The 17,507-nt window shown below is 34.7% G+C and overlaps 1 pseudogene; it reads right to left on the reverse strand.

Moving 5' to 3' along the window:
* Positions 1-3,839: 3,839 nt before the first annotated feature.
* LOC122748948 lies at positions 3,840-4,379 on the reverse strand (annotated as a pseudogene).
* Between the last annotated feature and the right edge of the window lie 13,128 nt (positions 4,380-17,507).

The raw sequence follows: 17,507 nt of genomic DNA on the forward strand, positions 1-17,507 counted from the left end.
ATAATATTGGGTATTGAAGTGTTTTGTTTAATGGTCAATTAGTTTGATTATTCTATATATATTTTTGTTGGTTTGTTTTTGTTTTTTTTCAGGGCAATGGCGGTTAAGTGACTTGGCCAGGGTCTCACAGCTAGTAAGTGTCAAGTGCCAGAGGCCGGATTTGAACTCAGGTACTCCTGAATCCAGGGCTGGTGCTTTATCGACTGTGCCACCTAGCTACCCCCCTATTCTAAATATTTTTAAAATATCTGTCAAATTATTTTAGATAGTAACTTTTATTGGTATTTAATTGGGTAAAATATATTTTCCTTTATTTCTTTTTCATTGGTTATAAATTGCTGTCATTTTTGATACTGGTAATTTGCTCCCCACCCCCTTTTTATTTATCTAATGGTTTATCAAATTTAGGGTTATTTGTTAATTGTTTAGTTTTCTTGGTTGTGGTTTTCAAATTTGTTATTCTCTTCTTTAATTTTTAGGATTTCTATTATCACGATTAACAAGGGACTTGAAAGTTGTTGGTTTTCTAGTTTTGTTGTTTGTTGCTGCTGTTCTCTTGCATGTCCAATTTGTTGATCTTTACTTTGTCTTTTTTTGATGGACATATTTAGAGATACAAATTTTCTGCTAAAGACTGTATCAGCCGCATCACAAAAATTTTGGTATGCTATCTCATTTTCATTATATTTAGTCAATTTCTTGTTTGTTTATATAATTTGTTCTTTGACCCATGAAGCAAGATTATTTAATCTATAATTACTTTTTAATAATTTCATCACCAGTCTTTTACTAAATATAATTTTTTAAAGATTCATTTGTTAGTTCTGATTTTCTGCATCTGGGAAGTTTGTATGCCTAACACATGATCAATTACTGTGACTGTGCCATTAACATCTGACAAATATGTATACTTTTCGCATTTCCATTTAATAAACTCCAAAGATCTAGCATATTTAACTTTTCTAAAACTCTATTAAGGCTCTACAATTTTTTATAATTATCATCCTCCTACTCATTGGTATAATTATCATTATTTGAACTAAATCTATGTATGTTTGAAAGGGATAAAATAAAATCCCTCACTGTTACAATTTTGGTATTTCTCCTTTTAATTTATTTAGTTTTTCCTTTTAGTATTTTAAATGCTATGCCATTTGGCAAATATGTGTTTAGTATTGATTTAATTAGTTGTCTATGACACCTTTCAGAAAAAATACAGTTTCCATGGTTGTCTCTTTAAGGTATTTTTGCTGTTACTTCATCTCAAATTATTGAAGGGTGGTGGTAGTGACCCTAAATCAAACAAGTCTATTGGCATTCACATAAGAAGGCAAATTTAATTGATAAATGTTATATGTATTCTGACCACTCCTTTGACCAGCCATTTCCTCCCCTGGTCTTCTCCTCAGATCTCCCTCTTCCCCAAGATACAGCAATACTGAAAGGAGGCCAGTGAATAATCCTACAATGGCCTCTAGGTGTTCAAGTAAAAGAAAAAGTCAATCAATGCAGCAAACTTCATTATTGTCTTATTTTAAGAAATTTTTGCAGCCATTCCAACCTTTAGCAATCACCACCCTGATAAGTAATCAACCATCAACACTGAGGCAAGACCCTCCACCAACTGTTGTTAATGTTGTTTTTTGTCCTTCATTCTTGAAAGAGGATTGTGATATTGGTACATGATGTCATGACTTTCAATGAGGCAGGGCTGTGCAAAGTCACCAACCTCACTCTCTCCTGCAGTCACCTAGGTCCACTGGCAAGATATACATCAGGATGAGTGGAGATTGCCCTGATGTTTGAGGCAATCAGGGTTAAATGATTTGCCCTGAGTCACAGAGCTAGTAAATGTCTGAGGCCAGGTTTGAACTCAGGTCCTCCTGAGTCTAGGGCCAGTGCCCTATCCACTGAACCACCTAGTTGTACCCCCTCCACCAACAAAGAGATTATGACTCACTGAAGACTCAGATGAGGGAAAATATTTTTTAGAAATAAAGTATTTTAGTTAAGGCATGTAGATTATTTTAAGACATAATTTTATTGCATAATTAATAAATAGACTATAATATAGTATAAATATAACTTACATTTTAATGCAACCCTCCCCCCCAAAATTGATTGACTTGCTTTATTGCAATATTTGCTTTATTGTGGTGGTCTGGAACTGAACCTGCAATATCTCCATGGTATGCCTGGAATTTTTTTTTCTCGTAAACCATGTATTGTTGAAGTCAGCTATCTCATGAATTCTGCTATCTTCTTACGTTTTGTGGGTGACTTCATCCCATTTAGATTCATGGTCATGATTATTAACCAAGTATTTCCCTCCATCCTATTCTCTCATTTTTTTTCTTTCATTTTTTTCTAACTCCTTAAGAATTTATTTTGCTTAAGACTAGTCTCTATTATCCTCCCCTCTTTCTCCCTTTTCCTTCTAGTTACCCTGCTGAGTAAAAGGTATTACTATGCCAAATTTTGTTTGTATATGTGTATTTTCCCATCCTTTGACTAGGTCAAATGTGTGTGAATTTGACATATTGTCTGCTTCTCTCACCCCTTCCTCCTTGTTTGTAGAGAATTCTACTTAGAGACTACAATTATGTAACATAATTTCCCCTATCTTTCTTCTCCCTCTTTCCTGCCTAGTATATTCATAACTTTCCATTCTTCAAGATTGTAAAAGAAACTTCTTTCTAATTAGAGGCCTTTTTTTTCAAATTATGAATGTTTATTTTACATGCAAATTAAATCTAAGCTTTTCAAAACAAAATTTGCATACAAACAAGTAAGAGCAATGAGAAAAGTTCACGCTTCATTCCCACCTATTTTACTCAAGTCAAATAAGAAGGAAATGTATAATGTATGGGAATTATGCCACCATGGCAGCACTGGATATAGAAGAAAGCTCATGTTCAAATTCTTGAACCAGTCATTGATGCCCCCCACCTCAATTCCCGACCCCCACCCCTGCCGCCCGGGATTTAGTATTGCCTGTGTTCACATAGTGATTGTACTCCTTGGACCACTCATTTATCCTCCTTTGAACCTATCTACCATCACTCAAACTATGAGATCAAAAAATTCTTTATTAGGTCTTTATCTTTGGTTATATTGATGCCCTTTTCTAGGTTGTAAAATGAAAGGTCCCATTCACCCAAATCTTATGAACCAATAGTTCACGTATTTATTTTCTAAAAACAAAAACTGGTCTTTCCCATTCATTTCAAAATCTAGTGAAGATAATTGTATAAGTTTTCCTTCAAATAATGGAGGCTTTATATAAAATCAGACACCATAATGGAATTGCCATGTGTAAATATAAGTGTAATCTCATCATCCCTTAGGAAATGACCAAGGTACAGTGAGATTTTTAATGACAATTTATACAATAGAAAGAACACTGGCCAATTAGTCAAGTCACTATCTTAAGTCAAATGACATTTCCCCCTCTGTGCCTCAGTTTCTCTCTTTGTAAAAAGACAGATTTAGACTAGATGACCAAAAAGATCCCTTCTGGCTCTTAAACTTAAATCTCTGAGATACAATTCCAGTTTATCTTGTTCAAATCGCTTTTCCCTCAGGGAAAATATGAACAGGACATATTTTTGTAGCTTTAAAGGTAGAAAAATGTATTTAGACAGTAAGGTGGCCAGATTTCCATTATCATACTGATTTAAAAATCCAAATGGCCTTTCTCCAGTCATGCTGGAAAAAATAAGTTTATTTTCTTTTGCTCCAGTTTGAATTGTTTTCTGTGTGTAGATGCTATAGTTGTTTATAGTTTTCTGTGTGTAGATTTATAGTTGTTTATAGTATTGTAGCTGTTACCAATATATTTAGAGCCACATGATCAGAAAATAGACAAGAACCATAAGATCCTGTGTGGTCATTACAGTTGTTATTACTCTTGTTGCACAAGTATATGCAGGCATGCTCCTCACTGCATCAGAATCCCTGAGCTCCCACAGGTGCTGGAGCTGGGCAAACTTGCTGGTAATGCTAATGGAGGTGCACAGATTCATTGCAAAGTCAATTATCCACTTTTGAAGAGCCAAGAGGCACCATCCACCCAGAAATAAGGCAATATATGGGATAGACTGCTTCATGATTCCATTATAATGAAAACTGCAGAGCAAGAGGATAGCATCTTGTGCAGTGAGGATCGTGTATTCCAGGTAGGTCAGCACAGGGTAGCTGTCATATTTCTGGTACTAGAGAAACACAAGGAATTCAGCATGCTCTATGAGCAAACTTTTCTGTCTGACATCCTGCAAACTCTTGGCAGAAAGCAGGGCGAATATCTGAGGGAACTTGATGACCATGCACACCACTACTGTGATCCAATTGCAGAACTGCTTGAGCAGCCCTGCCTCCATGGCTTCTCTTGGTCAGAGGCTATACCCCCAAGCTGCCTGACTTCCTTTGGCATGGCTCCGCCAAAACCCTAGATGCCCTTTTGACCCCGGAAGATGATACAGTTCTAAGGGGAAATAGCATTTCCCCCAAATAAAATATGAATAGTTTATACTAATTTAGACACTCATGCTTGGTCAGTGGTGTTTGCCTTTTTATGTTTCTCTTGAATTCTATTTTTGTACTTGAAAGGTTCTACACAGCTATGGACTTTTCATCATGAATACTCAGAAATTCCCCCATTTCATTAAAGGCCCATTTTCCTCCCTGTAAGCTTATATTTAGTTTTTCTAGGTAAATTGTTCTTGGTTATAAACCTATATCTTTAACCTTCTAGAATATCACTAAAAAACTCTAGTTTTTTTATTTTGGTATTCTTTTGGTTTTTTCTTTTTGTTGTTGTTGTTGTTGTTGTTGTTGTGTGTGTGTGTGTGTGTGTGTGTGTGTGTGTGTGTGTAGCCTCATGAGAGGTTGGTTCTTTGGAATATTGTCTATTTATGACCTACTTTCCTGGACTCCATAAGCAAGCACATGTATGTTTCTGCCATATGCTTTTTTTGGTGGGGTATTGAGGGCTAAGTGACTTGCCTAGGATCACACAGCTAGTAAGTGTCAAATGTCTGAGGTCAGATTTGAACTCAGGTCCTCCTGTACCCAGGGCCAGTGCTTTATTCACTGTGCTACCTAGCTGCCTAGACACAAATCTTTTATGGTTCTGACAATGACTCCTCAGTCCATTTTTTTTCTTGATGCTTGCAGTTGGCCTGGCTGCTCTGGATTTTATTAATTATTATTATTCATATAGAGATAGACAGATATGTACATATATAGTTATTATATATAGTTTTATGATTATATATTTTATTGTTAATTATAATGTTCTTGAGAGCTTTCATATAGTGATTTCTTTTGGTGAATAACTGGCAGATTCTTTTTATTTTCACCTTGTCCATTACTTTTTAGAGATCTGTGCAGTTTTCTTACATGATTTCTTGAAATATGATGCATATGCTCTTTTTTATGGGGATGGAGAGAGATTATCTCTTCCAGGTAGTCCAACAACTCTTAAATTCTCTCTTCTTGATCTGTTTTCAAATCAATTGTGTTTGCTATGAAAGACATCACTTTTTTCCAGGCTTTTGATTTTGTTTTAATATTTTCTTTAATCTTATGGAGTTAAAATCTTATATTTGATCTATTCTAATGTTAAGGATTACTTTTCCCCTTGGGCATGATTTTTACCTTTAGGAAGAGAATTAACATCCTTTGACAATTTAACAACTGGGGAATGTTTGAATTTTAATAAATTTTACCTAGTTCTCTATATAATTGATAACTTAAACCTTTATCAGAGAAACTTGTCATAACACCCCCCCCACCCCCGCCAGTTTCCTGTTTATTCTTCCAGGTGAATTTTGTTATTGTTTTTTAAACCTATATAAAATATTTTTGGTGTCCCCTAAAAAGTAAATTAATTTAGGTAGAATTGCTATTTTTGTCATATTGATTCAAACTACCCTTGAAGAATTAATATTTCCCTAATTGTTCTGATCTGACTTTATTTGTATGAAAAGTGTTTTGTAATTTTGTGTTGGTAAGTAGACTGCCAAGTAGTTTATATTTTCTGAAGGCATTTTAAATTGAATGTCTCTTTCCATTTCTTGCTGATGGACTTTGTTGGTAATACATAAAAATGCAGATGATTTATGAGTGTTTATTTTGTAATTTGCAATTTTGCTGAAGTTGTTAATAATTTCCACTAGCTTTTCATCAATTCTCTATGATTCTTTAAGTATACTATCACATTGTCTACAAAAAGTGATAGTTTGTTTCCTCATTTCCTATTTGAATTTCTTCAATTTCTTTTTCTTATTTAATTGCCTATAACTAGCATTTCTAATAGAATATTGAATAATGGTGATAATGGGTATCCTTATGTCACCCCTGATCTTATTAGGAAGATTTCTACTACAGATAATGCTAGCTAATGATTTTTGATAGATACTTCCTATAATTTTATGAAAAGCTCCATTTATTCCTATGCTTTCCAGTAGCAGCTGTCTGGCTTTGAGCTAGGAGGAGATGAGCTAGGTCTCATTTCCAAATTCTAATCCATTCTGAAGCCTGGAAAAAAATAATTAGATCAAGAATTTCAGGCCAAAGGGAAGTGTGCAGTATATCATTTTGAACTTGGAGAGCTTTCAAGCTAGGTGACAGTATCTGACTATAGCTGCAACGTACTGGAACTTCCAAATAGGGTCAAGTCCACAGAAAGTCATGTAGACCCAAAAACAATTGAAGAAAGAACTTGTTAGTTAAAACCAAGAGGGCAATGATCAGATTTTGCCCTGTATCAGACCACTTTGGTGGCAATTGTAGATCCCCAGCCTGAGCTGTCGTGGAGATCATGGGTTAACATGCCAATCAATATCCCACCCTCCACAAATGCAGCAATTGGATTGAAGAGGACAAAAGTCCAGTGTGGATATTCTTCCTTGAATTGCACAAAGCCTTGCTCTAATATAGAGTAGGAAGTAAGAAAATAAACTAAAAGAATTGGCAAACGACAACAAAAAATCCCAAACCAAAGAGCTATCGTTGTGGCAATGATACTCATTATATACACCCAGAAGAAGATAATGACTCCAAAACATGATAAAGCAAAGTCTAAAAGAACATAGCTTTGGTACAAGATAAATGAGAATTCCTAGAAGAGATGAAGAAAAAATTTTAAAAGTTGAAAAATGATTTTAAAAACTAAATGTGAATTAGATGAATAAAAATAGAAATAAAATGAAAGCTATTTAAAAATAGATGAATAAGATGAATAAGTTAAAACTATCTATAAGCAATACTAAAAAAATTCTATATCACTATTAATTAAAGAAATAAAAATTAAAGCAACTCTGAGGTATCCTAATACCTCTTGGATTGCTTAATGTGGCAGAAAAGGAAAATGATAAATGTTGAAGGGGATGTGGAAAAATTGGGACATTAATGCATTATTTATATTATTAAATTATGCTCAAAGGTTTATAAAACTGTACATAACCTTTAACTCAGCAATGCCTCTATTTAGTCTGTTCCCCAAAGAGATCAAAGAAAAAGGAAAAGGACTTATATGTACAAAATCTTTTATAGTAGCTCTTTTTGTGCTGGCAAATAATTGGAAATCAAGGGAATGATCATCAGTTGGGCAATGGCTGAACAAGTTGTGGTATATGATTGTGATGGAATGTTATGGTGCTATGATGAATAAGATGCTTCCAGAAAAACCTGAAAAGACTTACATGAACTGATGCTGAGTGAAATGAGCAGAACTAGGAGAACATTGGACACCATTACAGTAATATTATATGATGATCAACTGTGAATTTCTTAGCTATTCTAAGCAATATAATGATCCAAGATAATTATGAAGGACTTATAATGAAAAATGCTATCTACCTTCAGAGAAACAACTGATGGATTCTAAATACAGATCAAAGCATACTTTAAAAAAATTCTTTAAAAAAAAGAAGAGAGTGAGGGAGAGAAAACAGAGGCAATGTTTGAAGGTAGCCTTTTCAAGTTTAGCCACAATGATGGAAGAGGTATAGGACAACGGTTACTAGGGATGGAAGGATCAAATGAGATTTTGTTTTGTTTGAGAACAGGGAGATATGGATATGTTTGCATGCAGTAGAGAATAATACAGTAGGCAGAGAGAGATTGAAAATAAATGATAAACTATTGCCATATGAAAAATTGCTCTTTATCACAATTGATTAGAGAACTGCAAATTAAAACAACTCTGAGGTACCACCTCACACCTATTAGATTGGCTAATATGCCTAAAAAGGAAAATAATAAATGTTGGAGAAGTTGTGGAAAAATTGGAACACTAATGCATTGTTGGTGGAGTTGTGAACTGATCCAACCATTCTGGAGAACAATTTGGAACTATACCCGAAGGGCTATGGGACTGTGTTTACCCTTTGACCCAGTAATACCATTACTAGGTCTGTATCCCAAATAGATTATAAAAAAAGGGAAAAGGATCCACATGTACAAAAATATTTATAGCAGCTCTCTTTGTTTTGGCAAAGAATTAGAAATCAAGGGAATGCCCATCATTCAGGGAATGGCTATGGTATATGAATGTAATGGAATACATTTGTGTTGTAAGAAATGATGAGCAGGCAGATTCCAGAAAAAACTGGAAAGACTTAAGTGGACTGATGTTGAGTTGTGAGCAGAACCAGGAGAACATTGTACATAGTATAAACATTGTGTGATAATCAACTGTAATAGCTCTTCTCAGCAGTGCAATGATCCAAGACAATTCCAAAGGACTTATGGAAAATGCTCGCCACATTCAGAAAAAAGAAATGTGGCTTCTGAATGCAGATTGAACCATACTGTTTCTATTTTTGTTTTTGCTTTTTTCTTTTTTGAGGTTTTCCCCCTTGTGTTTTGTTTCTTTGTTCACAACATGACACAACAGAAATATGTTGAATGTATATATATATATATATATATGAATGTACATATATATAATATTATATAATAAATATGTGCCTATGTATATATGTATGTCTGTATGTATGTATGTGTGTGTGTGTATGTATAGGGTTAGCCTTGGTAAGGTGTAAGGCCATGTACTCATATGAGAAAGAGGTAAAAGAAGAGATAGTGGTAGAAGGCATATGAGTGATATGAGAACAGGAGGAGGGGAGAAGAAGATGCCCACATTGAACAGCATCATTTTTTCCCTATATAATGTGAGGCAAAGTTCTCAGCTGAGAGAATGAAGGAGAGAGATATATGGGAGGTCTGAAATATGATGAAAAGGTTTGGAGGAGCTGTACAGAGAGTGGGATAGTGAGTTGATACAGGATGTATAGTAGAATTGTCTAACTTCCCTAAGGACCCATTTGAATCTGTATAAAATGTGTTTGTGGTGGACCTAATCAAGACAGTCATATGGTTTTTTCCCCTTCATTCAGCAACACATGTGTAGGAGCAAAGGTGGTAAAGGGTGGGAGTGATACAAGTCTAAAGTTTGGCTGGACACAATCAGTGATATGATAAGGATGCTAGGGATTCCAGAGAAGAGGGCAGTTGAATTGGTTCATCAAAGGATCAAGATGGGGAAAAGGAATAGTGGCTACTACAGGGGAAATGGCATAGAAGTGAATTGAGGGGGTTGGAATTTGGAGGACATCGTGTTACCCTTGAGTAGGGTTTGGTTAGAAAAGGCAGAAGAAGAGGTAAAAAAAAAAACATATTATGGTCAGATAAGGGGATTTCTGAATTCATGAACATAGCAATAGTGCATTTGTGGGTGATAGCTAGATCAATGGTATGACAATCTTTCTATACGACTGCATTTGGGTGGAAAAGTAGCTCATGAGAGGTGAGTAGATTGAGGAATGGAGGGGTTACATTGAGGAGAAATCAATACACACATTGAAGTTTCCTAGTATAAGGGCAGAAGTTGAGGAGGAGAGAAAAATTGTAAGCCATTTAATGAATATTGAAGAAGAAAGGAAATTGAACTACTGGTTTGTAGATAACTTCCAGGATTTTGACTGGATAGTAGAGATGAATTGCATGAATCTCAAAAGAAGAGAGGTTGCTGAGTTGTGGAAATAAGAAGCAACTTCAAAGTGGTTATAGGGAGCTAGGAGAACTCCAACTCCCCTGATCCTTAGTGTTATCATTTATAAAATGAGGGAATTGTACTAAATGATTTCTTTGTCCATGATCCTATGATAAACGAGATAAAGTTAGTTTTAAGGAGGATAGAACTTCCTATTTATCAGTAATGTACTGCATGCTGAAATTTAAAGCAAAGGCATCTTTGACTGACCTATTATGATGGAAAGCAGACAAAACTTTTGTTCAATATAATTCAACCAATATTCATCAACTCTGTTAAATACACTAAATGTCTAGTGTTGATCTTACAAGGTACTCTGGGGAATACAAAAGCCAACTATGGCAAAGTCATGTATCTACTACAAATATCTGTTTCTCTAATACTTCTTCATTCTGGAGATTTTATGGTAGAGACAATAATCGCTATACATATGTGCACAAGAAAGCATCAGAAGTTTTCTGGTTCTTAATAATCTCCTAAATTATGCTCATCAAGATTAATTATTCATAATAAAATTGCTTTATAATCACTTAGAAGTCTATGTAAGTCCTTCCAGGTTTCTCTGAAATCCTCCTGCTCATCATTTCCTACAGCACAATAGTATTCCATCACATTCACATACCACAACTTGTCTAGTTATTCCCCAATTGATGGACACTCCCTCAATTTCCAATTCTTTGCCACCACAAAGAGAGATGCTACAAATAATTTTGTACTTGTGGGTCCCCCTCCCTCTTCTATGATCTCCTAGATCATTCTCTAGCATGATATTCAGCACTGTTTGTTTTGGTTTGGCTTAGGTTTTGCTTATTATCCTGTGAACTGAAAGCACCTAGGGAAACTTCTGAAGAACAAGGTTTGGAAGACCCAAAGTATTATCAATAGAAGTTGCAACCCCTCCTTAAGCAATTGTTCTTTAATAAAACTAGGAGCAGTTGCCACCCACAGATTACTACTATGAGGCCTCTCTCCATGGAAGACCACTGGCAGGGGAAAGATTTGGGCAGGACCTACAGATAAGTTTCCTCATAGAAGTGGCTTCCTATTTTAGCTAATTATTCTTTCTAATTATGTGCTAAACTGAGTTGTTTGTACCTACTGAAGGAATACAATTTACAGCCTCTAAATGTCATTACTCTTTGGGAAGAATCTTGATTTTCACACTCTGATTAAGGCTTTGTGTATAACTGTGTGGTTTTTTTATGCTTGTAGTATTGCAGAATAGATAGATAAAACTAGTTAGATTCAAATTTCACAAGCAAATTTTCAATTGGGAGCAAGACCCCTTTTATAATAAGGATAAATTCATAACACCCATGGAAGAGTACATGCCATTCTAGCAGCCATCGTATTAATGTACATCTATGAGCATGATGATTTTTTTCCATTTATTTTAAAATGTGTTCCAGAGCAATGAACTGAGGGCTCCATTAATAAAGCGACCTCAAAATAGGTTCTTTGAGTCAACTTCAAGAAATTTTGTTGCCTTCTTCAACCTTTCAAAGGTAGAAAAGTTGAACTACAAGCAATTTTCTTTCTGTATATATGGTCAGATAAAATATCTGTTGTGGATATAAATGCCCCTGTGATAATTTGGGGGGTCAAGAAGAGGTTTGCCTTCATTTCCAGAAGTTCTAGCACTTTACTAACACATCTGCTTTGCCTGGATGAAGGATTAATTATTCTGTTGAAGTTAAATTAAATTCCCAACATGATGGAAGCCGAGAACTGGGGTTTGGTGTGTGCTGTGTGTTAACACCCAGTTATTTGGTGAGCAAAGCAGCCATTGGAACAGTGGAAACTATTCTTTGAGGTCAGAGATAAATCTATTAAAAAGTGAACTATTAACTGAAGTTAGAGAGGAGGACTGTCTAGACCAGACCTCCCTGGCCTTCATTAAACTCTCTAGCACACACACACACACACACACACACACACACACACACACACACACACAAAACTAAAAAGAGCTCAGGATCTGGTCACTCAGAATTCAACAACTTCAGTTTAACATATACCCAGATATAAATTGAAAGAGAGATATAATTCTTATTTCTTAAAGGAATTACCAAGTTGCTTTGCCACCCAACTCAATAGCTATACTAACTTGAAAATGTTCTTTTCTATTTAATGGTATATTATAGTTATTTGTATAAATATAGATTGTACACAAACCTACAGTTTTAGAATCTAAATTCATCCCCAAATGAGAAATTCTCTTTCACTGACCTTTATATTTCTCTCGAAATCTACAGTATTTTCCTCTCAATATCTACAGTAGTTATTTTTGTTTTTATTTTTATTTTATTTTATTTTTTGTAGGGCAATGAAGGTTAAATGACTTGCCCAGGGTCACACAGCTAGTGTCAAGTGTCTGAGGTTGGATTTGAACTCAGGTCCTCCTGAATCCAAGGCCAGTGCTTTATCCACCTAACTGTCCCTACAATAGTGATTTTTACTCAGAAAGTGTTCAATGAATGTGGTTTTGTTGGATTATCTAGATTTAAATTCAATAATTGAATATATAACAATCTCTCCTCTCTCTCTCTCTCTCTCTCTCTGGCAGTCACACACTTCTAAACACAAAAACTATCCAATGCCAGACCAGGGCCTTATAAAACTCAATAGCTAGAAAGCAGAAATTCCAAAACTAATATTTCAATAATATAAATTTTTTATTTTAAAATGTTTCTGGTGTTTTGACCTTTTATCTTTCAGTGGGCCTCAGTTTCCTCACCTGCAAAATGAGAAAATTGAACTAAATATCCACTAAAGTCGTTTCCAACTCTGATTCTATGAGTTCTGGAAATTGTTAAACACTGGGTAAGGGTTGGGTGGAAAACAGAGGATGTAGTAATAGTAATGCAAAAGAGGAAAGATAAAAAGGACATCAATGAAACATTTAAAAACATAAAAAAGAAAAGGGAAGTACATAAAAGTACAGAGACAAGCATAGTAATTCTGGTACTAACATTAAATTATTTATATACATACATATATGTTTGTATGTGTGTGTGCATGTGTGTATATATACATATATAATGATGTATACATAAAGAATATTTGTATGTAGTAGATTTATGATTTTATATATAATATTATTTGGCCTTCTTTGACTATGAAAATATTTATTTTTTTCTGATTTCCTGGTTCATAATACAACATTTAAAAATGATAAATATTCATGGAAAGGGAAAGTACTATTTTGATGTCTGAAAACCACTGACTTGAGAAACTGTACTACCTTACCACTTGATCTCTACATAGTTAGCATACTATTTAGAATAAACATACACCAATTTTCATATGAATAATTGATGTTCATGATATGATAGAAAAATAATGGAGTGAGGAAATGTGGAATTTAGTTCTTTCCTTGCCATGATTTTCACTGTATGCCCATGAGAGAGCAATTTGTTGTGTTGTTGTTGTTTGGCAAGGTAATTGGGGATAAGTGACTTGCCTAGAGTCACATGGCTAGTGAGTGTCAAGTGTCTCGTGCCAGATATAAACTCAGGTCCTCCTGACTTAAGGGACAGTTTTCTATCTTCTGTACCACTTAACTGTCCCCCAAGCCATTAATCTTGTTGACCTCAGTTTCTTCATCTATAAAATGAAGAAGTAGGATAGGATGAATGATAAATAAGAACCCTCCTAATTATAACATTCTCATTCCTATTTCTTTCTAATAATATTGGGGTTACCTGAAACATTTCTAGAAATCCTCTTAAGGTATTGCCTTGGGAACTAACACATGAGCCAATTAAGAAAATAAGTCATATTTTATTATAATCACAATTTGTGTATCATGTAATGTCACAATAATCACTTGGGACATATGCAGGAATTTCTAAGACATGATAACCAGTTATCTTGTTTTGCAAGTAAACTTTTGTTTAGTTAACAAAATAATTCAGTTAACAAGTCAATCAACCCACAAGATACATTTTTATTGTTTACTCTTAAAAAATATTTCCTTGAATTCAGAGATACTATTTTAATGTCTGATTGATCTAAATAGTACATAATAGGGGTTTTTTCTCCTTTTTTGGAATTTAAACTAAAAGTTATTATTAGACAAGGAGTTACTTATACTTATATTTGATGCACATACTGATATTCCCTCCTAGCAGCCTCTAAGGGTGATCATTTTGATTTAGTGTATACAAAGACAATTCCTTTTGCATTTTTAGAGACTTGATTCATGTGTCAAAGCCAATAGCAGATGTGCAATAAATATCTATTTGTCCAACTTCTTGTCACCTTTCTTTTCAATATTTGGCAGTTCCTAGCTATTTGAGATTCTTATATTTGTCCATTTAAAGTTTACTTTTCCCCATGAGATCTAATGCCTGGAGACAGCACGTAGTTCTGCCTACACTGCCACTGACTAATGTTGCAAAGTGAATGTCCCCTGACTACAGTCTTGAATTTGATCCTACTTTAAAAGTAGGAACTTGAGTTGAGGTTGGGGAAGAGGAAAGGACAGTAAACAATTATCTACATAATATTTCTAGAACAGAGACTGGCTACGAAAGGGCAACAGTAGGATTCTTTCTCCATTGCTTTGCCTCTACCACCCACAGTATTGATGGATGACCTACAAGTCTTTCTAGTAAACTATTATGGCAGAAGAATGAATGGCCTTGAAGACATTGCTGATGGTCTCCTCTGATAAAAGGAGATAGGATGTATCCAAAAGAACAATCTTAAACTGAGCTTGGTAAGTGAGTTGTGGCCATTAATCATGGCAGTGAGATAGAAAGAGAATATCAGAGAAGGCTAGAGCATATTGAATATAAAATCCTATGATAGAAGTCTTATGACAATTTAGAGAACAAGTGATACCCTCTTCCTTTAGTTAGAGATTTTTTGTCCAAAAGGTAAGAGGGTTGTAATAGCATGTGTGAGTGCCCAGAAAAGGCATGGTCTTATTGAAAAAAGATATAATAGGAAATTATGGAGAAACTTTCAATAAAATATGCACTATTTGGCACTTCCTAACAAGAGCAGAGCATTGTGAGAAATAAGAAGTAGAAATGAACAAGAATGGAGTGTCAAACCTAAATGGATAGTCTCTCTAAACAAGTGTTTAGGTCCTGACACAACAATTACTATTCAGCCTAAAAAGGTAGCATAAGAAAAATGTAGACAAAAGTGTCAATAAACCATGTAAACAATACCAGAATGTCATACCTACTAATTTTGCTTTTGTGTAAGTTTATGATGCTTTCTTTTTGTTTAGCATGAAATGTTGATTAGAAATTGACATTTTAGAGGCAGCTGGGTGGCGCAATAGATAGAGCACCAGCCCTGGATTCAGGAGGACCTAAGTTCAAATCTGGCCTCAGACACTTGATACGAGCTGTATGATTCTGGGCATGTCACTTAACCCCAATCGCCTCACAAAAAACCCCAAAACAAACAAACAAAAAAAGAAAGAAATTGACCTTTTAGATATATAGATTGAAAAATAAAACTGACATACAAGTCTTCTCACAGAACTTCTATGCACAGAAAGATCAGGCCTAAAGCTATCTTTAATCAATGTTTGGTCCCTGGTGACCTGTGAAGCCTGGATATCATATGAGGGTTGTAACCTGAAGCTTTCTAGCTTAGTAGAACCTACAAGATTGTGCTCCCTTTTTGCATAGCTTTCAAAAACACAAAATCAACCCCAAGCCACAATGAAGAATCAAAATTAAATTTTAATAGAAGAGATGCAGCTAGGTAAGATTAGAGCAAATAATGAATCCCCCTGAAGTGGTTGTATTATTCAAATTTGCATTGCACATTGGGCTGGAACCAATTACTATAGTTTACATAATTATAAATTGAAATAGTGTGAATTCAAATGCATGCAACCACTACAGGGTATTCATTATTCACACTAATCAAGACAAGGCCTTAATGTTTTTACTATCCTGGGGTATCAGCAAAATCAGAATGGGGAATTATCACACTCCACTAATCATGGTGGCAAAACATCTTTAATTCCTTGAGATCCAGATCAAGTACCTCCCAACTGCTAGTGCACTCTTATCCATACCACCTCATGTTTCATTTCAATTGTTTTTTATTTTATATGTTTGTACTAAGTATATATGTGTATGTTGTCTTCCCTGATGGAATGTAAGTTCCTTAAGAGGAAAAACTTCATTTTTGTCTTTGTATTCTCAGCATCTAGTTCAGTGTCTCACTCATAATAAGTGCTTAATAAATACTATTGGATAGATTTGCTCTTCAAGATATACACCAGACTATCTGGACTTTCTCTACCATTCCATGGAAATGTCTTCATCCAGGAAGCTCAATTTATCTATAAACGCCAATCACTGGAACTCACTCTCAATTCCTGTGTCCTCTGCCTCTGATTCAATGCTTCCTCCTAGAATCTCCATTTTATTTTTTATAATATATTTTTATTTATTTTGTTAAATATTTCTCAATTACATGTAAAATTTTTAACATTCATTTCTTAAATTCTAAGTCCCAAATTCTTTTCCTTCCTCCAGTAATTTAGAAGGCAAGTAATATATTCTATATGTAAAGTCATGTAAAATATATTTTCATACAATCCATGTTGCAAAATAATACACACAAAAACAAGGGGGAAAAAGAAAGTTAAAAGTATGCTTCAATCTACACTTTATTTTATTTTATTTATTTATTTGTTTGTTTGTTTATCAGTTCTCCCTCTGGAAGTGAACAGTATTTTTCATCATGGTCCTTTGGAATTATGTTGGTTCATTGTCTTGATCAGAATATCTAAGTCTTTCACAGTTGATCAACTTTAGAATATTGCTATTAATATTACAGTGTTCTCCTGGTTCTGCTTACTTTACTTTACTTCAGTTTATATGTCTTCCCAGGTATTGCTGAAACCAACCTAATCATCATTTCTTATGCCACAATAATATTCTGTCACAATCATATATGATAACTTGTTCAGCCATTCTTCAATCGATGGGTACCCCTTCATTTCTAATGCTTTTCCACCACAAAAAAGGAGCTTCTATAAATATGTGAGAAAATAATTATTAATAATGAATTTCTTGGGGGGACCCAGATCAGTTTTAGTCCCTTCCCTCCCTCCGACATCAAAAAGTCCAATTTTGAAGTTTTAATCTTGTTTGGGACCAGCCCAATGGTACAATAGAGATGGAGATTGATTCTTTTGTTTAACTAAGGGAGAGTCTCTTCCATTAGGCCAAGGTAGAATTCATTTTAATTTGGACTACCCTAAGGTCATGTCAACCAATGGAATTGAATGATGCTAACCAATTAGCTTTGATCAATGTATAATGACCTGCCTCTATCAAAAGAGGATAAAAGCCTTGACCAAATGAGGGTCACCATCTTGGTTCTCTCTTGGCTTCCTATACCTGCTTCCTTCTCTGAATGCTCTCTCTTGGTATATGCTCTTAGGTATACAGGCCTGAAGGCG

The sequence above is a fragment of the Dromiciops gliroides genome, chromosome 1 (genome assembly GCF_019393635.1).
Source record: "Dromiciops gliroides isolate mDroGli1 chromosome 1, mDroGli1.pri, whole genome shotgun sequence".
Lineage (NCBI taxonomy): Eukaryota > Metazoa > Chordata > Mammalia > Microbiotheria > Microbiotheriidae > Dromiciops > Dromiciops gliroides.